The sequence below is a fragment of the Phocoena phocoena genome, chromosome 2 (assembly GCF_963924675.1).
Source record: "Phocoena phocoena chromosome 2, mPhoPho1.1, whole genome shotgun sequence".
In the NCBI taxonomy this organism is placed as follows: domain Eukaryota; kingdom Metazoa; phylum Chordata; class Mammalia; order Artiodactyla; family Phocoenidae; genus Phocoena; species Phocoena phocoena.
The window spans coordinates 20,170,021-20,182,873 of NC_089220.1; positions in this window are offsets into that span (position 1 = coordinate 20,170,021).

Here is a 12,853-nt window from a genome sequence, read left to right on the forward strand (position 1 = left end):
TTGGAAGCAGAGAGAAAGAAACACCATGGCCTATGTGGGAGAATTGTACAAACCAAAGAATGCAAGATACAAAGCACCCTCAGGGTGAGATGGATAAGAAACATATGAAGAGTCCAAATATAAGACACTAAGGACTGTGGAGCATGCGATCTTAGTAAATAGGGTATGTTCCACTTAAAAGTATTTCACATTTATTAAAAGCAAAACAACAACAACATAAACAAAATTAAAACACTGTGCCATTAAACCAATTCTTTTACTGACTTGGTGCAGTGCTGAGTCTCTGATTCATTATATCACTTCAGAATGGGCTTTCCTTACTTCTAATCTATCTCTTTTTTAACACCCTGTTTTAATTCCCCATGCAAAATATATCACTATGTTATATACTAATATATAGTACTTTTCTGGGCATGTATTTATGTATTTTTGTCATTCTCTGCTTACTAGGCTTTAAAATTCATGTAATTGAGGTCCTTGCCTATCTTTTTTATTAGTAATGAATACCTGACACCTAAAAATGTATCTAGCACATAGTTGATGTATGAACTATTTTGCTATGTAATAAACTACCGATACTTAGCAACAAATACACTTAGTGGTTTAGAACATTATATTATTATCACAATTTCGGGGGTGTAGTGGGCAGTTCCTCTGCTGGTTTCACCTAGGCTTACTCCTGTGGTTGTAACGTCACCTCAGCTGGAAGATCCAAGTTGATCTCACTCATGCTTGGCAGTTGGTACTGGGTGTCCGCTAGGATGCCTCCTATCTCCTCCACATGGTGTCTTATCCTCCATTGGGTTAGACTGGCTTGCTTATGTGGTGTTCCCTGGGCCACACTCCAAGAGGGTGAAGACAGAATCTGTGAAGCCTCTGTAGTCCAGCCTTAGAAGCTGTGCAATATTACTTCCACTGCTGGATTGATTACAGTAAGTCATGCCACCAGCCCAGATTCAGGGAGTGCGGAAACCAACTCTACTTCTTAATGGAAGAAACTGAAAAATGTTGTGGATATGTTTTTAATGAATCACATTTGAGGTTCGATAAGAATGCATTATACAAATGAATAAATAGTGTGATTAAAGGCACAGAGAGGAAGGAATACAGCATATTCCTTAGTTTATAAGCAATGGGTAGTCATGTGGATTCTTGAATATGAGGTGACATGATCAAAGTGAAGTTTTAGGAAGATTAATCTGCCTGTGCCTATAGGAGGAAATAAACTGGAGACAAACTAGATGCCGGAAAATCATTTGAAGCCTGCCACGATAAACTAAAAGTAATGAAATGAGGAAACGGAGATTCATCGTAAACTCTTCTCCTGTTTCCCATTTACTTGTTTGGGGTTTCCAGCAATGCATGAAGGTAGCTGTCACAATGCAAAAGGGTGGTTTGCTTAAGGACAGATGCATGGGACCTGCTAGCGGACGGCAGGAGGATAAATAGAATGAACCTGGAAAGGGATTAGGATGGTATTGATATCTGAGTGGTTCCAGCCAGTTGTCCATATATTTACTGGTTCATTTGAATTTATTGGCAATTTGAGGTAGTTTGAGTAATTCAAAGTAGAATGTGAGATCTGTTCTTTGGGGAAAAAGTTTCCTTGGGATATTTTTTTAACTTCCGAAGACATTACATTTAGAGGTGGCACTTTGTGTACTGAAGTAAACTTGAAGCCTCGTGGCCATTTACTTAGAACTGACTGATACAAAAGAAATAGAAATATTAACAGACACAGCATTTCAATTCTCCCTAGAGACATTCCAGCTCAGCATCTTCTAACGCTGCTAAAAAATGAAGAAGCTCATATATCTCAAGGCGTTTTTATTCCGGATGGTTATGCTTCTCCTGTTCAAACATAAGTTTGAAAAACACTCCACTTTTAGGGATGTTTTCCTTTAGAAAAAAACTATTATTTTCTTTCTTAGAGAGGCAATAGGGAAAGAATTCAAGCTTAACAGAAATCAAGTCATAAATTTATCTGGAGAATGCTGACTTTTATACTTCACCATAAGAAAGAAGAATTGATGGAAATGTACCCGATTCCTATGTAGAAATGTTCTCTTTCAGAGTCTGAAAAGGTATGCCATTTAAAAAATGTGCACAATTTTAATTTGTACAAATCTAATTTTTTAAATGATGTACAATGAACAGAGTATAAAATCTCAACTGCAACACATTGAATAGCTACTTAGCAGTTAAAATCTTTTATATAATTGTGATTTCCTTGACAGCTAAAAAATAATAAACAACAATGGGAATTTTCAATAAACTTTAGTTAAATCAGCTTTTTCCTAACAAAAGTCCTTAAACTTACAGGTATAAAAATATGAAGTTGGCCTATCTTTTATGTATTACTTATAATGCAATTTAATTCTAGCTCTAACTTTTTGTAAGCATTTTTGTTGTAAGTACATTTTGACCTTCTGTAATGAAAATAAAGATTCAGGATTCAGATACGCTTCTCTCAATTCCAATTGCCAATTATACTTTTACCTGGTTGGAAGGGAGAGTTTTTTGTTTTTCATTTTATTCTGAGAAGCTTAGGCCAGCATGTCTATAAGTTTGGTCTGCTGAAAATCTATGTCAAAATCGTCAGTGGCCCAAATTCAAATGTGCAAAATCAGAATCTTTGAAAATGTGTTTTTTGGATCTTTATTTTAAATAAATTACTTAGGTGATTATTTTGAACAATAAAGTTTAGACATTTGCTCTAGATTTGGCTCCCAAGAAAGTTGCTTGTTACAGTCTTGAGTAGGTAGGTAGTAGTTTCTCCTTTGAAATAAAATAGGAGTCACTTAAATATTTTACAAATACTTATTGGCTGCCTTCTTTATGCTAGAAAATGTTCAAGGTGTTGGAAATACAGTAGCTAATCAAATTGATTCTTTGTCTTCAGAGAGCTCTAGATCTAGAGAGATAATTCAGTTACAACACAATCAGAAATATACCAGGAGACATGTTATGGCACAATATCATGAAAACTTCAGAGAAGAGTGGGTGTAGGGGCATTAGGAAAGGTTTTCTGGAGGAATTTACATCACAGCATAGTCTTAAAGGATAAAGGGGGGGGGAGCTTCACATAGATGTGACAGAGATCATGGTGTTTTTAGACACTGCAATTTGTTCTTTATTACTGCATCAGAAAATAAAAGTGGAAATGCGAGATAAAGCTGAAGGGATCTACTGAAGTCACTTGTGAAAGTTCTTGTTCTATTTTTTTAAATAAAGTTTATTTGGCTAAACTCATTTAGCCAATAGACCCTATATGAGGTGAACTAATATTAGCCAGCTAGACTGGACGTCTGCATTCCTAGAGAAAATGGTTAGTATTACTGTCAGAAACAGGTTGCTAAAGTGAGAATCCCATTCTATAGGAACAGAGAATAACCTTGTTTCTAAAATAAATCTTTCCGTATATAAAATAAGCTCACTGCCAAAAAATGGAATCTTCAAGACTTGCACAATTTAGAAAATAATCATGCTTGACTGCTATCTTCATCTCATACCTCACGTACACTCTCTCAACAAATCTTGTTGGCTCTACCTTCAAAATACATCCAGAACTTGACTACCTTTCACCATTTGCTTTAACCACCATCTTGGCCCAAGCCCCAATTCTCTTTCTTGTTCTGTAGTTGAATATGAGCTGACTGGCTTTTTTGCCTTTACCCTTGCCTGCTTACAATTTGTTCTCCATACAGAAACTAGGATAAGGCTAAGGTAGGACTTCTGTTATATAGTGCAATCAAGGAGGAAAGTTTTTGGCTCTCAACTGATCCATGTGAGGATCTTCTGTTATTCCTTTCCCCAGTTTTGATGGTAAATGTACAAATGTAGCAGACATGGCCTAAGAAGAACATGGTGTCAAGGGCGCAGACCCTTAACAAGTGTCTGTGTCACCCCACTAGGTAAATTACCCAGATTAACAAAGGGATGGACGAAATCCGAGGGGAATCTAGAAGCGGTAATAAAGGAGGAAACACTGAGAATCAGCTGTGACCTTATGGCCAGCTCCTTCTGTGAGGGTTATATTTTTTTTCCACAAACCTTCTTTCTCACAAGTTCCCCCTACCTCCAACAAAGAGGCTCAAGCATCCTGGAGAAGTTGCTTCTAGAACTTATACAAATAGATCTAAATGACATAAGGGTGGACTGTAGTGGGTGATGTGCTATGAAATCCAGGTGTGCTTTCAGACCAAAGAAATTATTCTCCTGGGAAACTGCTGTTGTCTTAAGCACTCAGCTATCAACCTTCTCTGGGATTTTTATCTTGTCTGAACCTCAGCTGAATCATCACCAAATATTAATGATGCCAAGATATTTCATTTGCTTCCTAACAATCAGGGAAGGATACAGAATTAAAAGAACTCTTATATGAGCTTAGTCTGATCTTCTTCAAGGACCCTAAGTCTAAGATGTACCAAAGCCTAAGAAAACTCTTTCAAAACAGATTGATAGGTGTTTATGTCTTAGAAATACTTAATTTCTTCTTCTCAGATAACAAAAAGACCTAGTCTCTGAAAAGAGTAAGTAGAAATAACCAGCAGGAAGAAGGATCCACTCATATTTCTGCTACTACTGCTTTTGCCCTTGAAGATACAAGTAATATCAGGCAGGTGCTATTCTCTCTACAAGTGCGGTGACCTTTCCTAAGCTGAATGCTTGAAATAAAACACATTTTGTCATGACCTGTACTTCCAAGATACACTTTTGTTTCTGGCCTGACAAAAATGGCACTATGTCTTATTCATTTTTGTTGTTTGTTCTTTAATTGACCGCTATCTTATAATTTAAGAAATAAAGATAGAAGCCCCCAAAATAAAGAAAGAATGTTTAAGGTAATAATAGCATCATCAGAAACATTCTATAGTGAGTAAGAAGATTAATGTAATACCCACCCTTCTTAAAAGCTCCAACTTTACCAAGACATTTGACTCCACACATATGGGTAAGCATATGGTTTTCCTTTTTATTTTTCCTGAATGTTGCAACACTTTTCTAAGCTGAAGTGAATTTGAAATCGTGAACATGAACATTGTCTCTTTCTGCACATGAAAAAAAATGTATATAAATGTTCAGTAGAAGATATTTTAAATCAGGAGAAAATATTTTAAATCAGGAGAAGATATTTTAAATCAGTCTTCCCTGCTTTAAAAACAAACAAACAAAAAAACTTTTTTGGCTATTAACCACTTAATAGTCATTTGGAAAATACTAATGATAAAAAGCTTAGCCTAGTTTGGGGCACTGAATACAACCATATTTTGATTTCTTGGTTTATTTACTCTCATACTAACTTATCTTTTCGTATTCTAAATTTTGAAAATTTCGAGACATTCAGTAAAGGTGGTAAAATTTCAAGACATTCAGTTCACAGTAAAGGTAAGTCAGAATATAAAAGCAGAAAAACCCTCACCTTGCATCTCCAAAAGATCAATAGGTTTTAATTACGTAATTTTGATTAATTTAGTCTCTGGACCTTACATTTGTTATGTATAAAAATACTTTACCTAATAGGAATTTCAACTTAGAGTTTTGGATCCTATGAACATTAAAAGCCTTTTATGCTTACTCAATAAACATAACTAAAGTATCCCAGTGTAAAATCTGTATAAACTCCAAGGGAATTAAAAAATAAATAGAATTAGATAAAAGTGAACATTACAGTGCATTCTGTTGCTTCTTTACAATGGTTAAGATTCAGAATGTCCTAGTGAAAATTCTATTTACCTATTTATTCCTCTAATGGGATATTAATAAATGTGTCAGACACTTCTTTGTACTGGTCATGATTTTGTTAGACCTTGGAGAGAAAAATATGAATTGCTTGTCACAGGCTTCCAAACTAGAAATATTATGCGATAGACTGATAACAGATAGTTGCCCCTCAATGTGACTTTCTTCCATAATAATAAAATTTACGACACCTAAAATAACAAACAAATGTATCAACCTTCCTTGCAGCAAGACTTAGATATGTGATTAATTGTCAATTTTCAGGTAAATCCTCAAGTTGCAGTCTTAATTTTTGACTCCTTCCCAAAAGATCAATAGAATATCACTTGGATATTGGAAAATTGGAAAATGGAAGCAAGGCTGGTATATATCTTCTTTTTCTTAGTCTTGGTAACATTAGTAACTGACTTTCTAAATCAAAAGTAATGTTTCAAAAAAAGAAATAACTTGCATGAAGCCAAACCTCTGTCTTGACTCTCAGGCATCCTTGAAGAGAGTACAAAGCCTGGCTACACTCAGGGTATTTCCTGCTTTCTTTGGTCAGGAACTTTCAATAAACAAGTACCTTTCTTCTCACATTAGTATTACTTATAAGGGAACTTGTCAGTAAAAGGTGGCAGCCAAATTCCTTCAGGAAATAACAGTCCAGTAGAGTTGCTATGGGAGCAGTCAATGTATTTTATTTCTGCCCTTCTCACATCTGCAACCCCAGTCATACATTTTACCAAGTTAAATCTTAAGAAAATAGTCAATTAGATTCCAAACTTAATTAAATCTTAAATTTTTAGTGTGGCTCGCCATGCATATGAATGGGTTAAGGTGAAGTGGAAAATGGATTCTTCCATTTTCTCATTCTTCTCTCTTCTACAATATTTTCCTTTGACTGAGTGCCCATCTTTAGGACTCAATGGTGTGAGTTACCGTCTTTCTTTATTGGGTTTCTGCTCTTTCCTCATAACTCCATTTCTTCAGTTCCCTGTGCATCTACACGTGTTCACACATGGGTGTGCACATTCAAACAGAACGATCTGTTTACTCTGGAAAGAGTCAGAGCACCATATTTGCCAATGTGAGATCATAGGAATAACTTTTGTTGATGACTTCCACATGTTGGTTATTTGAATTCTAGTTGAACCAATGTGTGCAATCTCTCAATTCCCACATATGCTAAGCAAGGGTCTTATTTAGAAGGCAGGGGAATTGCCAAGTGTCTGATGACAGCATTCTGTGAAATGTTGCGTTATCTGAAAGAAAATGTGTCCTTAAACAATCTGAGATCTCCTATTGTTAAGCTAGTCGTATGTGAAAGTAACTTGGAATCATAATAACTTTTCCAGATTTCTTGGGAAAGAAATAGTAATAACCAAAATTGAATAGAGAAAAAAAATCCCATGATATAAATAATTATATCATCTTTCCTTAGAGAAAAAAGTTAATGAGATTCACAAGGCATTAATAGGAATAATTCATAGGCAGAATCCTGTTTTAAGTTTTATTCTATTTGTCTCTATTTCTTGAGTAACATGGCCATTTTTTGTTTGTGAATGGTCAGGAAATGGTAATTTTGAATTTTCATACATTTCTTCAATTGGATTTACCTAGGTTTTGTCATGAGCCATACTGAGATTGTCTATTTTTGTCTATTGTCACGTTATCCGTAATCTACTTCATTCAGTTCTTTGCCCCAGCTATAAGGTGGTATATTTCAAAGTGGAACATTATCTACATATGTTAGATAATGTTGAATTGGAATCTTTGGTGTTTTCTTGGTTAAGAATAATACTATGGAAATGCAGAGCAACATATTCTGGCTGGCTCTATCTAACTTTCTCTTCAGGATTTTTTACTGAAATTTCCATTGATTGTTTTTAAAAATGATATTCAGTTTCTTTCTGCCTTACAACATCTCCCGATAACTCAGCTCACTGAACTTTTTTAACACTTGATCTTACCACTGATAGGTAAATCCTGTTATGTATCCTTTTTTTTTTAACATCTTTATTTGGGTATAATTGCTTTACAATGGTGTGTTAGTTTCTGCTTTATAACAAACTGACTCAGCTATACATATACATATGCTCCCATGTGTCTTCCCTCTTGCGTCTCCCTCCCTCCCACTCTCCCCATCCCACCCCTCCAGGCTGTCCCAAAGCCCCGAGCTAATATCCCTGTGCCTTGCGGCTGCTTCCCCCTAGCTATCTACCTTACTATGTTTGTTAGTGTGTATATGTCCATGACTCTCTCTCGCCCTGTCAAAACTCACCCTTCCCCCTCCCCATATCCTCAAGTCCGTTCTCCAGTAGGTCTGCGCCTCTATTCCTGTCTTATCCCTAGGTTCTTCATGACATTTTTTTCCTTAAATTCCATATATATGTGTTAGCATATGGTATTTGTCTTTTTCTTTCTGACTTACTTCACTCTGTATGACAGACTCTAGGTCTATCCATCTCATTACAAATAACTCAATTTCATTTCTTTTTAAGGCTGAGTAATATTCCATTGTGTATATGTGCCACATCTTCTTTATCCATTCGTCCGATGATGGGCGCTTAGGTTCTTTCCATCTCCGGGCTATTGTAAATAGAGCTGCAATGAACATTTTCGTACATGACTCTTTTTGAATTTTGGTTTTCTCAGGGTATATGCCCAGTAGTGGGATTGCTGGGTCATATGGTAATTCTATTTATAGTTTTTTAAGGAACCTCCATACTGTTCTCCATAGTGGCTGAACCAATTCACATTCCCACCAGCAGTGCAAGAGTGTCCCCTTTTCTCCACACCCTCTCCAGCATTTATTGTTTATAGATTTTTTGATGATGGCCATTCTGACTGGTGTGAGATGATATCTCATTGTAGTTTTGATTTGCATTTCTCTAATGATTAATGATGTTGAGCATTCTTTCATGTGTTTGTTGGCATTCTGTATATCTTCTTTGGAGAAATGTCTGTTTAGGTCTTCTGCCCATTTTTGGATGGGGTTGTTTGTTTTTTTGTTATTGAGCTGCATGAGCTGCTTGTAAATTTTGGAGATTAATCCTTTGTCAGTTGCTTCATTTGCAAATGTTTTTTCCCATTCTGAGGGTTGTCTTTTGGTCTTGATTATGGTTTCCTTTGCTGTGCAAAAGCTTTGAAGTTTCATTAGGTCCCATTTGTTTATTTTTGTTTTTATTTCCATTACTCTAGGAGGTGGGTCAGAAAGGATCTTGCTGTGATTTATGTCATAGAGTGTTCTTCCTATGTTTTCCTCTAAGAGTTTGATAGTTTCTGGCCTTACATTTAGGTCTTTAATCCATTTTGAGCTTATTTTTGTGTATGGTGTTAGGGAGTGATCTAATCTCATACTTTTACATGTACCTGTCCAGTTTTCCCAGCACCATTTATTGAAGAGGCTGTCCTTTCTCCACTGTACATTCCTGCCTCCTTTATCAAAGATAAGGTGTCCATATGTGCGTGGGTTTATCTCTGGGTTTTCTATCCTGTTCCACTGATCTATCTTTCTGTTTTTGTGCCAGTACCATATTGTCTTGATTACTGTTGCTTTGTAGTATAGTCTGAAGTCAGGGAGCCTGATTCCTCCAGCTCCTTTTATCGTTCTCAAGATTGCTTTGGCTATTCGGGGTCTTTTGTGTTTCCATACAAATTGCAAAATTTTTTGTTCTAGTTCTGTGAAAAATGCCAGTGGTAGTTTGATAGGGATTGCAATGAATCTGTAGATTGCTTTGGGTAGTAGAGTCATTTCCACAATGTTGATTCTTCCCATCCAAGAACATGGTATATCTCTCCATCTATTTGTATCATCTTTAATTTCTTTCATCAGTGTCTTATAATTTTCTGCATACAGGTCTTTCATATCCTTAGGTAGGTTTATTCCTAGATATTTTATTCTTTTTGTTGCAATGGTAAATGGGAGTGTTTTCTTGATTTCACTTTCAGATTTTTCATCATTAGTATATAGGAATGCCAGAGATTTCTGTGCATTAATTTTGTATCCTGCTACTTTACCAAATTCATTGATTAGCTCTAGTAGTTTTCTGGTAGCATCTTTAGGATTCTCTATCTATAGTATCATGTCATCTGCAAACAGTGACAGCTTTACTTCTTCTTTTCCGATTTGGATTCCTTTTATTTCCTTTTCTTTTCTGATTGCTGTGGCTAAAACTTCCAAAACTATGTTGAATAAGAGTGGTAAGAGTGGGCAACCTTGTCTTGTTCCTGATCTTAGTGGAAATGCTTTCAGTTTTTCACCATTGAGGATGATGTTTGCTGTGGGCTTTTCATATATGGCCTGTTATGTATCCTTGACCTTTATCTGTCAAGGTTGTGCCAAGTTCCATTTGAATAAATTAGTTGGCGGAAAATTGAGGTCATTATTTGAAGTGATGTGATTGTAATATTTGAGGATGAGTATCATTTATAGTGAGACAATAGAAGTTTTTCTAAATAGAAATAACAAATTTTGGACTCTGGATAATAGAAAGAATGAGGTCAACTTAGGCTGCTGTGATCTTGGGCTGTGAGTTTGAATATCTATCTCCCTGTCTCTTGAAATAACAATACAGAAGTTTTGAGTATATGATGAAACAAAGTGAAATCTATATTTTGCAGTGAATACAGACGCTAACATGGCAGACACTTTTAGGAATTAAAAATAGTTAAACCTGGAAATCATTAAGAAAAGCAGCTCCTATGACGAAACCAGTTATTTGTGAACTCAACCAATCCACAACTTTCCCCTGTGTCACTAAAATTAGACTATGAAAAGTATATCCATGCCCAGAACAGAGTCTATATATATTCATTAATAGGTCCCTTATGATAAAGATAATTCTTAGATTTCTTGTGATCTCAATGATACTGATGAACAGAGGCAATGTGAGTACAGTGAATGAGGCTTTGGCTGCATAGGCTGAGTTAATCTTGTGGATGGGCAACAATTCAGGCTGGCATGAACCTCCTGTTGATCCATTTACCCAACAGTAACCCCATTAAAATCATAAAGGTCATCCCTATAGTACAAAGACAGCAGGAATCATGTGAACAGACATCCAGCACAGACAACAGAAGAGTACTAGTTCTAAGTAACTAGGCATATTATTGGGTTCTTAGTCTAACTCAGATCTCAGCATAGCAAATACACTATGGTAATTATGTAATTCTCATGCAAATTAATACTGATGCTATTTACTAACACTAATGACAAAGATAATACTAATAATGCCACTTCGATTACCTTAGTCAATAACTTTGTTCATAAAATTAATTATTTTCTTAGGGTAAATTCTTAGATATAGAATTGCTACATCAAAAAAAAAAAATCTGTGTATCCTTAGCAATGTTGATACATTCCAGGTGGATGCCTGTTTATCCCAATGTCTTGTAACAATAATTTTCCTTTATTACTTAACTCACTTTCCCATTATTTTGTTTTTGTTATTATTTAAAGCTGAAAGTAACTTGACCCAGACCTTACTTTTAGCTTCAAGTTTTAGGCATCAATAGCAAATCTGGATGCAAATATTCTCAATGTTCACTGTAAAGTTCTGATACCCGTAGCATTCTCCTATTTATCCAAGTGAAATATCAATAATATGGGGTAGAATATAATAGGTGTCTTGAGGGAGATATGATGATTTAAAATGTCCACAGGGTTTTTCAAATTTTTATGGAGACTTGGGAATGTAGGAAAGAATACAGTGTGGAATGAAAAAGCTGAAATTCCATGGTAAATCTTGTCTCTTCCGGATATTACTCACAGACCCTCACTGTGTTGAAATAGGGTTTGTGAAAATCATTTTCCCCTTGCTATTCTTCCTCATGCTTGCCTCATGCTCTACAGGAGAAAACACGCATAGTCCAGATCATGCAGCCTCCAGTGAAATGTAACACGTTTTTGTTGTTTAAGGAAGTATTGTGTGGTGGGATTGGGCTGTTTTTGGTTTGTTTATTTTAATGCCAGATGCTTTAATTACAGATTAGGGGATGGAGTGAGAATATAGAATTTCAGACTAGACATACAAGTTTACTATAACCCCTGATAAAGTTATGAATAGTGTATGTGGTTTCATTATTAGCAGTTAAAACATTTTTACCACACTAATCTCCATTTTTCAAATATTATTATAATTTCTGTTATTAGGTATCTACCATGGGAATGGAAAAAATGTTCCCATCCTAGGCCTATTTCATTAAGTGGGCTTTCTCCTCAAGGTTTACGATTTGTTTAAATTTTTACATGGCTTAGGCTGACTCTTATTCATTTCCTCTGATAATTAGCTACTGAACAGAATGCTATCTCTCTATGATATTAGGAATATTATGGTTTAAAAGCTGCTAAATATTTCTTGCTCTTGGGACTTCAACAGAATGAAATGATCTAGGTTATAAATGTATTTCTCAGAGTTTGCTTGCGTTTGTCTGGAGTCCTGTCTGAATTTTAGCAGCAAGGTAATGCAATGGAAGACAAGTTATCAGCTACGTGAAGGACTGGTTAGAGTGTTTACCAAATCTTTAAGAGAGAGAATTAGAGTTTTTGCTTAGATTTTCTATTTCATGTAGTCTGTGGGAAAGTTGAATATACTTTCTGATGAGCATACACTAGGCCAGAAAGGAAAGGCATTCCATGTTAACATTGACAAATAGGGGCTGTAGATGCCCTGATGAGGGCTGGAGCTGAAGGAAAGGGTTTGATTTTCATATGCGGGTTAATACCATTTCCTGGAATGCATTTTATTATTTTCATATTAACATTTATGATTTTTGATCCTAACAAATATGTTTCAGTTGTTTACTTATACACATGCATGTGAACACACACACGTGCACACACACACACACTCACTCATCCCCTTGCCTGTTCAGTACATATTTGTTAATCACCTTCTCCTCTAATTCCTTTAGACAGAAAAAGAAAGAAAATTTAAATAAAGAATGGGAAATGGTGCTGCAATTCTTTGTCACAGACATGACATTAGGTCCTCTAGAATTTTTCCCACTCCTGGCACCCTATGCACACTTCTGTTATGTGGCACTTATGATACCACATTTTGTTTACTTCTTTTCTATTTCCCATTTAAAAACATGAGATTTTTGAAAGCTGGGCCCGTATGCTTGA